This window comes from Vulpes vulpes, chromosome 9 (genome assembly GCF_048418805.1).
Source record: "Vulpes vulpes isolate BD-2025 chromosome 9, VulVul3, whole genome shotgun sequence".
NCBI classification, from domain to species: Eukaryota; Metazoa; Chordata; class Mammalia; order Carnivora; family Canidae; genus Vulpes; species Vulpes vulpes.
In genome coordinates this window covers 89960204-89976292 of record NC_132788.1, presented here as the reverse complement: position 1 = coordinate 89976292, position 16089 = coordinate 89960204, and the positions used below count along the sequence as shown (strand labels likewise).

Here is a 16089-nt window from a genome sequence, read left to right as displayed (position 1 = left end):
GTAGTGCCTGGAGTGGGGGGTAAGGAACTAACTTGTTATGCTTGGAGGGACAGAAAACACATGTGGTTGTATTGTGGGGAAGTGGTGGAAAAGTGGGAGAAATGGACAGGGGACAAATCACAAAGGGCATTATAGGCCACAAAAGGAGTTTGGATTTTATTCTAAAGACTATGGAAAGTCACTGGCAGGCTCTAAGCCTGGGAGTGACAAGAGGGAATCTAATTAAACATAATAGCTTCTTGTTTAGAACACATCTTCAAGAAGAAAGAATGTCATAAATGGTAATGCTGCAATATAGCTTCTGTGCCTTCATCAGCTATAGTTTACGCTTTACTCTCTGCTAGGTTGTGTGCAGGGTACTGTACACAGGGTCCCTGACCTTGAGCTCAAACTCTGGTAAAGGTGAGAAACACTGAATAATTACAACTGTAATCTTTGTAAGAGTGGAATATGTAGAATTCCTTGAGCACCCAGGGCCAAGGGTAGTTATCTGCCCTGGAGGAGTCCAGGAAGGAAGACCTCACACAAGAGCAGAGTCAGAGCCCTACAAAGGGCAAGCAGAGATTTCCTGAGTGCACTCCTCTCTGTGCAATACCCACACCACACTGGTGGTACACAAGAAGACGTATGGGCTACAAAGACTCTTTTTTTTTTTTTTAGACTCTTCTTTTAAAGTGTGTCATATAAGATTTTTATGGTGGAATGGGAGAGAAAAGCTAACATACATAACTTGCAACTGCAACTTCACAGATATTGGTTAAATAAAAATTTTTTTTTGGTTAAATAAAATTTTATTAAGAACTTCAAAAGCACAAACTTCCAGTTATAAAACAAATTAAGTCCTGGAGGTTAACATACAGCACGGCAACTACGGTTAGTAACACTGTATTGCATATTTGCTAAGAAAGCAGATTTTTTAAAGTTCTCATCACAAGAAAAAAAAAAAGCTTTGTTAACTGTGTGTGGTGACACATGTTAACTAGACTTACTGCAGTGGCCATCCCCCAATATATACAAATACTGAATCATTATGCCAGACACCTGAAGCCAATATAATGTTGTATGTCACCTGTACCTCAATTTAAAAATTATCTTTTTAAAAGAACTTCAATTATTTGCTGTTCTCACCACACTGAAAATGTGGTAGTCTACACATCACTTCAACAAGTGGGCCTATGCTCTGTGTGTGTGTGTTACCCATAATAAGCTACGGTTAAAAATTTTTTGAGGGATCCCTGGGTGGCGCAGCAGTTTGGCGCCTGCCTTTGGCCCAAGGCGCGATCCTGGAGACCCGGGACCGAGTCCCACATTGGGCTCCTGGTGCATGGAGCCTGCTTCTCCCTCTGCCTATGTCTCTGCCTCTCTCTCTCTGTGTGTGTGACTATCATAAATTTAAATAAATAAATAAATAAATAAAAATTTTTTGAATACCAACTTTCATGCAGCCATTTTTATGAGCCCCCTTCTCCCACCAAAAAAATAGGCTTTCATCAAAGTTTTCAAACAGAGATGTAGGAAAAATTCCAAATACTCTCCACTTAGATTAAAAACTGAGGGATCCCTGGGTGGCGCAGCGGTTTAGCGCCTGCCTTTGGCCCAGGGCGCGATCCTGGAGACCCGGGATCGAATCCCACATCAGGCTCCCTATATGGAGCCTGCTTCTCCCTCTGCCTATGTCTCTGCCTCTCTCTCTCTCTGTGTGACTATCATGAAAAAAAAAAAAAAATTCTTTAAAAAAAAAAAAAAAAACTGATTAACAGGGCAGCCCCAGTGGCTCAGCAGTTTAGTGCCAGCCCAGGGCGTGATCCTGGAGACCCAGGATGGAGTCCTGTGTCGGGCTCCCTGCGTGGAGCCTGCTTCTCCCTCCACCTGTCTCTGCCTCTCTCTCTCTCTCTCTGTGTCCCTCATGAATAAATAAATAAAATCTTTAAAAAAAAAAACTGATTAACAATTTCCCAGTTAGCTTTATGTGTGTATATACATGAACATATACATATACTTCCTGAGCTATTTGGAAGTGTTAGAGACATGACATCTTACCTCTAAACTCTTCAGCTGCTGTCCCCTAGGAATAAGGACATTCTCTTATATAATCACCACACCTTAAAAAAAAAATTCAACATCTCTTTAATATCATCTATCATCAGGTACATAGTTTTAAAATTTTAAGTACAAAGAAGGGGCTTTGTTGAGAACCTTACTGAAGGAATTGTCCCAACAAACTGATTAGATTTACTATTATTTGTATTTCATTATTTTTCATTTCTAAACGTAATAATACTTTATAAAACTTAAGTTAAAAGTCCAATTTTTAGGGGGCACATAAGTGGCTCAGTCAGTTAAACATCTGCCTTTGGCTCAGGTCTTGATCTTAGAGTCCTGGAATAGAGCCCCCACATTAGGCTCCCTGCTCAGTAGGGAGTCTGCTTCTCCCTCTCCCTTTGCCCCCCACTCAGGTGTACACTCTCTCAAGTAAAATCCTTTTTTTTTTTTTTTTTTGTAAAATCCTTTTTAAAAAAAGCCTAATTTTTAGGGATCCCTGGGTGGCACAGCGGTTTGGCGCCTGCCTTTGGCCCAGGGCGCGATCCTGGAGACCCGGGATCGAATCCCACGTCAGGCTCCCGGTGCATGGAGCCTGCTTCTCCCTCTGCCTGTGTCTCTGCCTCTCTCTCTCTCTCTCTCTCTCTCTGTGTGTGTGTGACTATCATAAATAAATAAAAATGTTTTAAAAAGCCTAATTTTTAAAAGTCAATTTATTAAATATTAAAAGGAGTATGATGATCAAATATGGCAAAAAGTGTGAAACTGGTACATGCAAGATTGACATTTTGGAAGTGCTGTTTATGGAAGGACACTCTAGACAAAGGGACCTCCACAGAAAAGGATATGCAGAAGAGCAGGGTCCTGGTGTAACTGGTGAGGAAAGCACGTGAGAGAGAGGGAGATGAGTGGGACAGGTCACTGAAGGAAAGCTCTTTCAGGATTCTGAGCCCTTCACCCTACTGGCAAAGGGAGTTTTACATGATACAATCAGGTTTGTTTGGAAAGCTCTATCTGGCCACAGTGTGTCAGATGGACTGGAGAACGGGGAAGAAATGGGGGGGGGGGGGACCACCTGGAGTCAAGAGAACGAGGTTTATATTTTTCTCTGCAAGTATTTAATGTTTTAGTTACATTATAGGTTGAATAAACCTACATTAGTAAAGGGACAAAACAAAAATGTAAAATTAAACTAAGCTTATCTTGAATGTTCATGTTCTAGAAATGCAGCTTTAAAGACAGAAAAGTATAGTCAGAAGAGACGTAAATTTTGAAAGGAGCCCTTGGGCATTTCTGAAGGTTTCAGCATTTAATGGAACTGGCTTTTTAATCCAGTTTCACTTTCCAAAGTGGCTTTCCTTTTCCTTGGCAAGATTCATCACTGGCACTAATTTTATGTTTATCAGTCACAATTAAAAATTTCCAAAGGAAAACCAATGGGAAAGAGGCAGGGTGCAAAACAGATAAAGTGATTTTCAAATACACAGAGTGCCCTCAGGACAGTACTGGCAGTAACTCCAGGAGCTCCATGTACAGAGTCCAGGGGCCAGATGCCAAATCTGCCTCAAGGAGGAGGAGTTGGGCAGCGCTGGGAGGCTGGCCCTTCACTCCCTTCCCCAAGGAGACCTCTAGTTTTATTTGTTACATATTGGGCTTCCTAGAAAGATTTCATTTGAACAAAGGGATCCACGGCTTTAAAAATGTTTGAAAGCCAAGGAGTCAGAACTGCACGAATATTCTTCAGATAGAGGCTGGAAATCCAAGAAGATTCTGAGTTCCCCAGGACAGCTGCCGGGGAACACGAAACGAACACCAACACTGAAGAGGAATGTAAAGAAAGAGACCTCGGCAGACAGGCCTACCAGAGGAGCAGCAGTTTTGGGATAAAACGAGGGGTTGTCTGGGACCTGTGGATTTTGAGGGGCTGGTGAGGCATCAAAACTGGAGGTCCAGATAGCAAAGGTCATGTGGAAGGAAAGCTTAGCAGAAAGGAGGGCACAAGGGCCAGGTGAAGTCTAAATGCGGATGAATCCACCAAGAGAGAGATGTAAACAGTGAAACAAGGGAGGGTCGAAAAGGTCACAGAAGGCAAAAAGAAAAGGGTCTTCCTCAAGACAGGACCCTGTGGGGCCACCCACACCCAGGGCCACCTCAGCAGGTGACTCTGAATTTGGGATAGCCTGTGTCCGGGAACAGAGAGAGCACAGGCTAAGACTGGTTGCGGGTGGTGCTCTACAAAGCAGAGGCTGCAGAAGGGCTAGGAAGCAAGTGAAAGACTGGACAATGGGTCCAGGTCTGAAGGGGCTGGAACTCTGAGAGAAAAAGGAGATCACAATGAGCTGCAACATCAGCCACGGGTATGGAAGGCCCTTGAGGAGACTATAGAAGAATACCACACCAGAACCTAAGATTTCACTAGCAGGGGTGTTCTGGAAAGAGCTCCTTTTAGGTAAGTTGATAGGAAGCCAAAATCAGTGTAAAGGGTTGGGCTGATGCCTTATGGCCCTGGATCTGGCAGCAGAAGTCATGCAACGCCCCCTCTCAAACACTCATTGCAGAGAAGGGACACCCACTCTAAAAGGGAAGGCCAGAAGAGCCTGCCCAGCCCCTCCATTCCCTTGTTGCAACTACTATTGGCAATAAAGGCCTGGCAACAGTCATTTAAAGCTGCTTTCAGTTCACCCTGGAGCCTCTATCTGCCCTTAAGGAAAACAGGGCTCCAATAACATCTAGAAGAAGCTCTGTTTCCCAATTTGTGTAAAATGTTACTTGTATTGGGGCTCCTGGGTGGCTCAGCCACTTAAGCATCTGCCTTCCTCTCAGGTCATGATCCCAGGGTCTTGGGATAGAGTCCCCAGTCTCTGGATCCATGCTCAGCGGGGAGGCTGCTCCTCCCTTTCCCTCTGCCCTGCACCAGCTTGTGTGTGTTCACTTGGGCATGTGCTCTCACTCTCAGCCTCTCCCTCCCAAATAAATAAAAAAATCTTAAAAACAAAAGTTACCTGTGTTAATAATAATATAAACTATGCATATTTTAAATGCAAATATAACTAATGATTGAGGACTGGGAAACTGGCTTTAAAAAGGAAACAAAATGGGGGTGCCTGACTGGGTCAATCAGTAGAGCATGCAACTCTTGATCTTCTGGTCATGAGTTCGTCAAGACACACAGTGGGTGTGGAGCCTACTTAAAAAAATTGGGGGTGGACACCTGAGTGGCTCAGTGGTTGGGCATCTGCTTTTGACCCAGGGCGTGATCCCAGGATCTGGGATCAAGTCCAGCATCAGGCTCCTGTGGGGAGCATGCTCCTTCCTCTGCCTGTGTCTCTGCCTCTCTCTGTGTCTCTCTCATGAATAAATAAGAATCTTTAAAAAAAATTTTTTTTTTATTTTATTTATTTATGACAGTCACAGAGAGAGAGAGAGAGCCAGAGACATAGGCAGAGGGAGAAGCAGGCTCCATGCACCGGGAGCCCGACATGGGATTCGATCCCCGGTCTCCAGGATTGTGCCCTGGGCCAAAGGCAGGTGCTAAACCGCTGCACCACCCAGGGATCCCAAAACTATTTCTTTTTTTTTAAATTTTTTTTATTTATTTATTTATTATAGTCACAGAGAGAGAGAGAGAGAGAGAGGCAGAGACACAGGCAGAGGGAGAAGCAGGCTCCATGCACCGGGAGCCTGACGTGGGATTCGATCCCGGGTCTCCAGGATCGCGCCCTGGGCCAAAGGCAGGCGCCAAACCGCTGCGCCACCCAGGGATCCCTTTTAAAAAAAAATTTTTAAGGGAAACAAAATGAGGGGGTAGCCCGGGTGGCGCAGCGGTTTAGCGCCGCCTGCAGGCCAGGGCGTGATCCTGGAGACCCTGGATCGAGTCCCACGTCAGGCTCTCTGCATGGAGCCTGCTTCTCCCTCTGCCTGTGTCTCTGCCTCTCTCTCTGTCTCTATGAATAAATAAAATCTTTAAAAAAAAAAAAAGGGAAACAAAATGAAAATAATAAACATTAATTACATTAAGAGTTTAAAGGGCTTAGATAAATAAGTGATAACAACAACTATAAAACATCCAGTTTTTCCGAATTTCTAGCTTTAGTTACTAGACCACCAACCCCTGCCCATTTTGCTCAAAAAAAAAGTAAAACTTATCAAAAGGAAACCAGGTGTTCCTGGAAAGAACACCGGCTAATTTTTTTTAGAAAGAAAAGTATGGGGGCACAGGGCTGGCTCAGTCAGTAGAGCATGCAACTCTGATCTCAAGGGTGTGAGTTCAAGCCCCTCACTGGGGAGGAGGGAGGGAGGGAGGGAGGGAGGGAAGAAAAGAAAAAAAAAAAAGAAAAGAAAAGAAGTCTCATCTAATAGTTTACTTACAAACTCCAATGCTTATTTTAAAAATTAACAAACTGTTTCATATATAAACTGGACTTTTCACGGTACTTAACTGACAATTTAGGAGAATCAGTGATACAAAAGAGGGAAAGAATGGAATAAAAGAGGTGCCTCACTAGTGTCCTTGGGACAGTATTTATCAAAGAAACTGACACTTTCAGAAAAATCTTACTAACAACTAAACCACTCTGATTTAAAAACTGAGAAGTTAAGGCACAGACACACAAAAAAAATCAGGCTTCCTAACATTGTCAATTTTTCAAGGATTTCAAGAAAGTCAAAAGCAGCCTCGTCTAGAAGGTAGTGATGGGAATGGTGATCAAGAGGTGCCCCAAAATACCTGTCCTCTCCAGTAACAGTATTCAGAAAACTCACCCCCATGTCTACTATACTAATATATGCATTAAAAAATAAAGAGTTAAAACAATAATGAAAGCAAAAACATGTACACCTCTTTAGCCATTCTGAGAATGCTAACTACTTGACTCCTAATCCTTAGCTTTGTCAGACCTGCTTTCCCTCTGTGACTGGATATCTGCATTACACAAATGCAAAGTGAAAGTAATAGAATAAATTTAAAATATAAAGCTTTAATTATGCAGTATCATTATTATGTAGGTTATTGAGCCTCTTTAAATACTAAGTTTTCCATTAATACAGAAATAAGATGTTAAATATGGCAAAACCTCAACTAACCGGAACAGCTGGCGAATGAGTCACTGACTAATCTTGCCTCTCAGATAGCTAAAGGCTTATGTACAACTTTGAACACACAAATTTTTTGGTAAACTGTTCTGGATAAATGCTTTGACCCAGACGAACATGGCGAACATCAGCGATTATACAGAAAGATGTGAAACCTTATGACATACAAGGCTCTCTGTCCCTACCCAAAAGAGATCCCAGACTGGAGCAACCCTTGCTTTTTACTTTCCCGTCTTCCACCAGTTGTCACATTCTGCCTCCAGCTCTCTTACGTTCGTTCCAATAACCAAGTGTGTCAGGACTGTGTCTAAGGAAAAGGCACCTGGTTGTCACAGCTTCACTGGCAACCCACAGAGTTCTTCCAAAGGAGATAAACCAGTCCTCCTGTACAGGGTTCTGTGACCCCTACTTTACCTGCTGTCAAAATCTTTTTAAAAATGTATTTCCTGAAAAGGAAATTCTGATGCACATGCTATGCTATGGCTGAGCCTTGAGGACATTATGCTGAAACAAGCCACTCACAAGAAGACAAATACAGTATGATTCCACCTACATGGGGCAGCCAGAGTTGTCAAAGTCATAAGACAGAAAGTACAATGGCGTCTGCCAGGGGCTGGCAGGAAGAGGGAAATGGGGAGTTACTCTCAGTGGGCTCCGAATTTCAGTCTGGGAAGATCAAAATGTTCTGGCAATAGATAGCAGTGACAATTGCACAACACTGTGAATGTATTTAATGCCCCTGAATTGTACATTTTAAAATGGGAAATTTTATGTTATGTATATTCCCCACTGTTTACCATGTTCTAGACAGGTGACATGCTAGGTGATTCTGTTTTGTCACCATCTCATCACTTCAAGAACATTATGTATTTTGACACAGTAAAAATGAGCCAAATGTATCTTAAAATTATGATCCCAAATTACTATATACTATTTTTTAACACCAAGAAAGCATGTTTTACAGAAAATGACCCATAAGAAAAACACTAGCAAAAACTCCAAGACCAAAAAGCACTCTACCTGGGCAGCAAATTAATGTGAAAAGAGTGAAACACTAGCAGCAACTCACAGGTAGCCTTACCACTCAGCAGATATTATGTGGCAGCCACCTCAAATATCTTTTAAAAACTATTAAGGGTAAAAATAATAATAATAATAATAATAATAATAGCAACAATTTGGAATTCAAATCAAAATACTTGTTAGGGGCACCTGGTTAGGGGCTCAGTGGTTGAGCATCTGCCTTTGCCTCAGACCATGATCCCAGAGTCCTGGAATCAAGTTATGCCTCTGGCTCCCCACAGGAGCCTTCTTCTCCCTCTGCCTATGTTTCTGCCTCTCTCTGTGTGTTTCTCATGAATAAATTAAATCTTTTTTTAAAAAATCAAAATACTTGTTGGTTAACACTTCAAATTGATTGTCAGCAGGAAAAACTCTTGAGGCATTTTAATAATTGCTAAATTTCTCCACTCATCTCATGTTGTCATTCCAAATATGTGACTGTCATGCACTTCCAACTGCAGACAAACGACCTCTCTCTCATCTAAGACCCTCTCCAAACGTTGTCTCTGACCAGAACCAACTTTCCCAAACAGGTACTCTCAACTGCCCTATTGACCCCAAATGAGTTTAACAACTAACCTTCCTCCAAATTAAGCAAATGTCAAAAAGGAACCTGCATGCAGCACTGTAACCTATTAGAAACGCCACCTCATAGCCTCTACCTGCACAGCCAAATGCTTGACTCTGAAGTTACCAACTATCAAACCACAAAGTTTGAAACTTAGTGCCTATTAGCACAACATACAGTCTACATGTTTGCTTCGTAATTATGTCCTTGAGTGATCATCTAAAGATTAAGAGACCCGAATACAGTCAAAAACATCCTCTTGGGGATCCCTGGGTGGCGCAGCGGTTTGGCGCCTGCCTTTGGCCCAGGGCGCGATCCTGGAGACCCGGGATCGAATCCCACGTCGGGCTCCCGGTGCATGGAGCCTGCTTCTCCCTCTGCCTGTGTCTCTGCCCCTCTCTCTCTCTGTGTGACTATCATAAATAAATTAATTAATTTAAAAAAATCCTCTTGAATAAGAGACTAGAAATTAATTATATACAAATCTTCAGGTGCCTGAGTTAAAGGCAAAGGTTTACAGTCAAACTTGTTAAAACTTCTGCAGTGAAGTCATAGTTTTTCTCTTAATACTTCTTTGTTTTTATCCTCTCTCCCACTTTTGTAAAATTTTAAAATGAACTTGCAACAACCTGATCACATACTTTTAATTTTAAATCATTTTCCAATAGTGCTAGTATCACTTGAAAAAAGTCACATCGAAATCCTGCTCCCTCAAGTCTAATGGTTCAAAATCTCCCTAGTAACCAAAATCCTTAGGGACTTTCATCCAATTTAGCAACTATGTATAAAAAGAAATATTTATTTCAATTATAAAACATCCCAGTTAGATAACAAATAAAAATTACTAAAAGAAAACTACCCTGTAATAATAAAGTCATACCATTTACTGATTATATGTTTTTTTATTCGCATTTAAATCATTCCAAAGGGATCCCTGGGTGGCGCAGCGGTTCAGCGCCTCCCTTTGGCCCAGGGCGCGATCCTAGAGACCCGGGATCGAATCCCACGTCGGGCTCCCGGTGCATGGAGCCTGCTTCTCCCTCTGCCTGTGTCTCTGCCTCTCTCTCTCTCTCTCTCTCTCTGTGTGTAACTATCATAAATAAATAAATAAAAATAAAAATAAAAATAAAAATAAATAAATCATTCCAAAATATTGGTTAACAGCCAAATAATTCCAGACAGTAAAGTTTTAGGAAATTATTAGAAAATTTTTAATATAAAAGTATTTGGCGGGAATCCCTGGGTGGCTCAGCGGTTTAGCACCACCTTCAGCCCAGGGCGTGATCCTGGAGTCCCGGAATCGAGTTCCGCATGAGGCTCCCTGCATGGAGCCTGCTTCTCCCTCTGCCTGTGTCTCTGCCTCTCTCTCTCTCTCTCTCTCTCTCTATCATAAATAAATAAATAAAATCTTTAAAAAATATATATTTTGCATTCAAAATACCTGCTAACATAATGGTCTATTTTCTGCTTTGTAGTCACTTTTTAAACATTAACATGAAGTTTTAACAAAAAGGTCAATGAAGTTTAGACAGTTCACCTGTTCTAGACTTCAGAGTCAAATGATAATGTGCATCCACACCCCCATTCTGTAGCTAAGCCCAGTCTAGTGACCACTGAGAAAGCAAAAGTACCCTCCCGAAGCAGCAAGGTTATGGAGGGGAAAAGCATTTTTAAAGAGAAAAATCAAAATTTTCAAAGAAACAAATATCAAAAGAAGAAATGCCTTTTTATAGGTATCTTGCTTCTCATCTTGCACCTTTAGTTGCATCTCTCAAAATTCAATAAATTTTAAGTTAAATATCTGATACCGCAAAAACTAAGAAATCTAAAAAGATACACACACACACACACACACACACACAACCAGTGGATCAATCATCACTAAGTGATGGATTACTGTCTTAGCAAATGATGCTGTGAATCTTGGAGTACAGTAACCAAATCCAGCTTAATTGTTGGCTAGTCAACTGACTGGCTTAGTCATAGAAAACAGAATTATTCAGTAGAATCCATTTCACAAAGGAAAATCTTTGAACTTTGTGGACTATGCCCCCATAAATCCCTACCACAGGCCTTAAACAGTTCCCAACTTTACATCACAGATGTCCTTGCAGTAAAAACACAGGCCACTGTGAAGAATTACCAAGAATTCACTTACAATTGCTAACTCCTTTAGGAGCAGAAACAAGAAAATGTACAGGAATACATCAAAAGGTATTTGGGGAGAATAAGCAAATCGTTCCAAGTACTTCCTTTCAGTGGTGAATATTAAAAAACAAAAAAAATCTTTTTAGAGGGCTAATATAAAAAGGTATCCTAATCAGGTTGAAATAAAAAAAAAATTAATCGCACCTGACATAATTTTTAGTTACCTTTTGTTTTTGCTTTCATCACTAGAGCTTTAATGACTTGATAAACCAGGCGAATATCCTGCATATATAAATCAAGTTAATTGCTGTCATTTAAATGGTTGTTAAAGCTTTATGCCCACATTCTTTAATTCACTGAACTCTAAAAAATCAATTTTCATTCAATTTTCTCAGCAAATTCTAGGCTTTAAGGAACTGATTCATCTACTAAAACCCTAAACACTGACTTGTTGGGAAAGTTCATGATCCATCCTTCCAAATCTACTACCTGGAAATACACCAGTATTCCAATAATGGGAAGTAACACATCAATACTAGGCCCGTGACCACAAGGATGCCCAACAACCACAGATCCAAACCTGCAAAGCCCTGCAAAGTCTCAGCTGGGTAAGTGGCCTTCCGGCTAAGAAGTCTTAGAATTCCAGGTAGTAAAAACCGTTATAAAAGCATTTAGGGGGATCCCTGGGTGGCGCAGTGGTTCGGCGCCTGCCTTTGGCCCAGGGCGCGATCCTGGAGACCCGGGATCGAGTCCCACGTCGGGCTCCTGGTGCATGGGGCCTGCTTCTCCCTCTGCCTGTGTCTTTGCCTCTCTCTCTCTCTCTCTGTGTGACTATCATAAATAAATTAAAAAAAAAATTAAAAAAAATAAATAAATAAAAGCATTTAGGGTCATGGCAAAAATGACCATAACCCCAGGTTTACACACCTGTTGTCCCTCAGCTTACTACTGCCCTTCACCCTCAAAAGGGTCCTGTTGTGAAGCAAAAGTCACCTTGGGGAGGGGAGAGGCGTTTACTGAACAAGAGAAATGTAAAGGGAGCCCTTTGGGAGGCTGAAAATGCTGTATCTTGGTCTGAGTGTGGTTGTTGGGCCATATAAGCCATTTAAGGTCTTATTGTAAATCAGACCTCAAAAAATACATATATGATTTTAAAAACACACTGAAATACATTCATAAATGCCTTTGTTCAAATAAGTGACATAAATACTAGACGTAGCAACTAAGATTTTTCCAAATGCATTTTAATAAAGATGTATATTTATTGTGAACACTTTTATGTAGAACCTGTCAAAATACAGACTGGTGTTTTGTTTTTTGTTTTTTGTTTTTTTAATCTCTCATTTTAAAAAGTTGGCAAATTGAGATCTGAAAGCCTGCAGAAAGATCATCTACTACTCACTCTCTGATTTTGCAAATAAGGAAAACCAAATCTTTAAGGCTAAGAACCCTATAGAGATAAGGCAGCTAGTCAATGACAACAGTAGCAACAGCACGGTTTCCTGATCTTGAGCCACTCCCGTTTCCACCAGGCCGTTACTTCTGTGACACTGTAAACAAATAGGAACTCTCGGTCTACCTGGGGCAGACAAGGATTTAACACGCTCCTCGAACCACCAGGCCGACGGCCCCCAAAGCGTACGCACAAAGACACGCTCCTTTTCCTCTTCTCAGGACAGCTGGCAAATGATCAATCACATTTTCAGGCAGGCATTTGTCCTGCGATTCAACCGGGTGTGACATCTCTCAAACGTGCTTCCAAGGAGGAAAAGGTCTATTGCGGGGAGAGGCAAAAATGCATCTCAGTTCCTTCCAAATCTCTCGGATGGTTACTTGGTTCTCAAAACTATGTCACTGAGTTAAGACTCGTGGAGACACCGCTTGGGGCCGTTCACCAGCCGCAGGGCTTTGGGTGCCCCGCTGGGAACAAGCCCCCAACACACACACTCGCGCTAAATAGAAAGCCTGGTCGTGCCCGCGGCGTCCCAGCCAAGCCTGCGCGGAACGGGACCTGCGGCGGTGCTCGGGGCCAGACCCGGGGACGGCGGCCTGACGCCTCGCTGCAAACTTAGCGTGCACCCTTTCCGCGGGAATTCATTCCTGGTTCTCACAGGGCGTTTGTGCTCCCCGGCAGAGCAGGCCTTGCTCCTCCGCGCTCTCTGCTCGCCCTCCCCGCAGCCTCCCCTCCGCGGCTTGAAACGAGACTCGGGAACAGAAATCGAAACGGCCACGGCCCTCCGGGGCGCGCGGCTCGGGGCGCGCGGGTCCGGCCGGCGTCGGGCGAGCCCACGGCCCGCGGGCGCGCCGCTCCGGGGAGGCCCCGAGCCACCGGTTGCGGCGGCCGCTCCCGCTCCCGCTCCCGCTCCCGCTCCCGCGCCCCGCTCCGCCCGCGGCGCAGAGGCCACCTCGGCCCTCCGAAGTTCGCACCGCGGCGCGGGCAGCGCGCGCCCCCCCACCGCGGCCCCCGGCCCGGCCCGGCCCGGCCCCAGCCCCGGCCCCCGCTGCGGGTTCGCGCCCGGGCCCCGGAGCGAGCCCGGGGGCGGGTCCGCGGGGGCTCGGCGGGCGGGAGCGCGGGGAGGGGCGCGCGGCGGGGAACTTGGGCGCCCGCCGGCCCCGCCGCCCGCCACTTCCCTTTCACGCCCGCGGGGCCGCCGCGCACCGCGCCGCCCGCCCGCCCGCCCGGGGCCGCTCTCCGCCGCGCCGAGGCGCCCAGGCGCGCTCCTGCAGCCGGGCCGGTCGGCGCGCGGGGCCGGGGCCGCGGGGGCGCGCGAGGCCGCGCGCGGGCGCCGCGCTCCCCCCGCCCCGCCCCCGCCCCAACGTGCCGCCGCCGCCGCCGCCGCCGCCGCCGCCCGTTGGCGCCTCCGCCCGCGCGCCCGCCGCCCGCCGCCCGCCGGCCCCCGGCCCCCGGCCCCCGGCGGCTCCCCGCCCGCAAAGTTGCGCGTCCCGCCCCGGGAGGGGCACCGCGCCGCCCCCGCCGCCGCCCCCCCGCCGCCGCCCCTCCAGGCCGCCGCGCGCGGGAAGGCCCAGCCGGCCGCCCCGCTCTCTTACCTGCCGGGAGTTTTCGCGCGCGCCCCCGCCCGACCGCCGGCTCTCCCCCTTGTCGCGCTCCTTTTCTTTCTTTCTTTCCTTCTTTTCGCTTCCCCGCGCGGGCGCTTTCTCCGCTCGCGCCGCCCGCGCCCGCCCGCGCGCGCCCTCCTTCCTGCTGGGCTCGCGGAGCGGGCGGCCGGCAGCTCTCCCCGCCCCCCTCCACCCGCGCTCCGGCGGAGGCGGCGGCGGCGGCGGCGGCGGCGCTCCGCGCTCCGACTCATTCCAATATGGCACGGGCGCACCGCGCATGCGCCCGCGCCCCCCCACCCGCGCTCTCCCGGCAGCCCGCGCCCCTCGCGCCGCGCGTGTGCCCCCGGCCCGCCCCCCGGCCGGCCCGCCCGCCGCGCCCCCGGCCGCGCCCGCCCCCGCCCCCGCCCCCGCCCCCGCCCCGCGCCCCAGCCCCAACTTGCCGCCGAGTCCCCGAGGCCGGGGCGCAGGGCACGCGGCGGCGCCTGCGGGGCCCCCGACGGCGCGGACGGGCCCGGCCAGGGAGACGCGCGCGCCCCGCGGCCCCAGCGCCCACCCGGTCCGCCCCCCGCTCCCCGAGGCTCGGGGCGGCCGCGGCCGGTCCTGGCTCCCGGGCCCCGCGAGCCGCGCCGCTGCCGTCCGCACGTGACCGCCCCGGGCAAGGCGGCAGGAGCGGGGGAACGGACGGCGCGGGGCCCGGCCTCCGCGGGAGGCGCCCGCAAATGCGAGCGCGCCCGCCGCCCGGGGCCGCAGCGAGGGGGCGCAAGACGGCGGCCGGGCCGGGCCGGGCGGGCGGGGGCGGGGGCGGCGGCGCCGGGGCCCCCGGCGGGCACAGAAGCCCCGAGGCGGCTGCGGGCGCTCTAGGTTCGCGGAGCTCGGCCCCGCCCCTGCGAGCGCGGAGGTCCGCGGGACGCCCCCGCCCCCCGCCCGTCGGGATGGGAGAACCCGCGAGGGCCCGCGCGCTCCCGGGCCCGGGCGCTGAGGGCTCCTGCCTTTCGCGAGGGAGGCGAGGTCCGAGGTGCCGGCGCGGGCTCAGCGGCTCCCCGGCGGCCTCAGCACCACCGCGCGGGGGAATACGACCCGCTCCCCGGGCGAACTTGCCCGAGTTACGCTGCTGGCTGAATTTGAATCCAGATTTTTTTTTTTTTTTTTGGCCACCACTTAAAAAAGACAACATGACAACCAGAGAAAAGAAGAAAACGTACAAAGTATCCCTGACTGCCAGGGAAGCCTAAAACCTCCCACCTGTGTACATGTCTTTACATAGTTGCAACCAACCACACACACAGTTTTCTTTTGCGTTTGCTGCTACACTAGCCCTTCGCCTTTTCTCCCGCTCGCATGATCCATTCTGAAGATGTGCGGGTGTGCTCGTGCGTTTATGTATTCAGTCTCGTGATAGGGTATGTTTGGGTCCTTCACCACCGTTTGCTAATATGTCCTTTAATTCTGCACTCAGGGCAAATTCCTGGCAGTTGAGTTACCAGGTGGAAGGCAGAGGGGTCTTGCTCCGCGGTGCGGGAGGACCTGCCCTAAAGCTCTGCCTGGCTCACGCTGCTGCCTCCCGGGAACGACTGTAGAGAAGAGCAAGACACATCTCTAAGCAGTGGGAACCATCTTTTTTTTCCCCCTCCTACTTTACTAGTGTCTGTGAGTAGTTTGAGGTTACTTTAACCTTTCTTAGATGACTTTAAAAATGAACGTTTTTCCATCATTTACTGTCTAGTCCCCTCTGTGTGAATGGCTGTTGATATCCATTCACCTGCTGGGGACTTGAAGCTCCTCTCCTCTGACTTTGAATTTTTTTTTTTATTTTTTTTTTTTGACTTTGAATTAAGTCCTTTTTTGTATCATCAGTATTATTCCTGTGTCATCAATGATGCAGATATTTCCCAGTCCGTTGGTCTTTTTTTTGTTGTTGTTTTATTTTAATGTTCAATCTGTCATTCTAGTCCTTTGTGATTTTATCGCTTGAATGCTGACAAAACGAGCTTTCTTCGACCCATCTGATGGTCTCTTTTCTGCTACTTTTCTTTTTTTTTTTTTTTAAGATCTTATTTATTTATTCATGAGAGACAGAGGGGGAGAGAGGCAGAGACACAGGCAGAGGGACAAACAGGCTCCAT

The 16089-nt window shown here is 47.5% G+C and overlaps 1 protein-coding gene across 3 annotated transcripts in view; it reads right to left on the bottom strand.

Moving 5' to 3' along the window:
• SFMBT1 (Scm like with four mbt domains 1) overlaps positions 1-14147 on the bottom strand; it is a 122761-nt gene extending 108614 nt beyond the window's left edge. Inside the window, exons 1-3 of one of the 3 annotated variants that reach the window (XM_072720818.1) lie at positions 13958-14113; positions 12489-12683; positions 9642-9851 (exon numbers count right to left, since the gene is read on the bottom strand). The gene's annotated coding sequence lies outside the window, so the exon portion shown is untranslated. Of the gene's footprint in view, positions 1-9641; positions 9852-12488; positions 12684-13957 lie in introns of all 3 variants that reach the window. The other 2 variants (XM_072720817.1, XM_072720816.1) reach the window with 2 other exon arrangements.
• Between the last annotated feature and the right edge of the window lie 1942 nt (positions 14148-16089).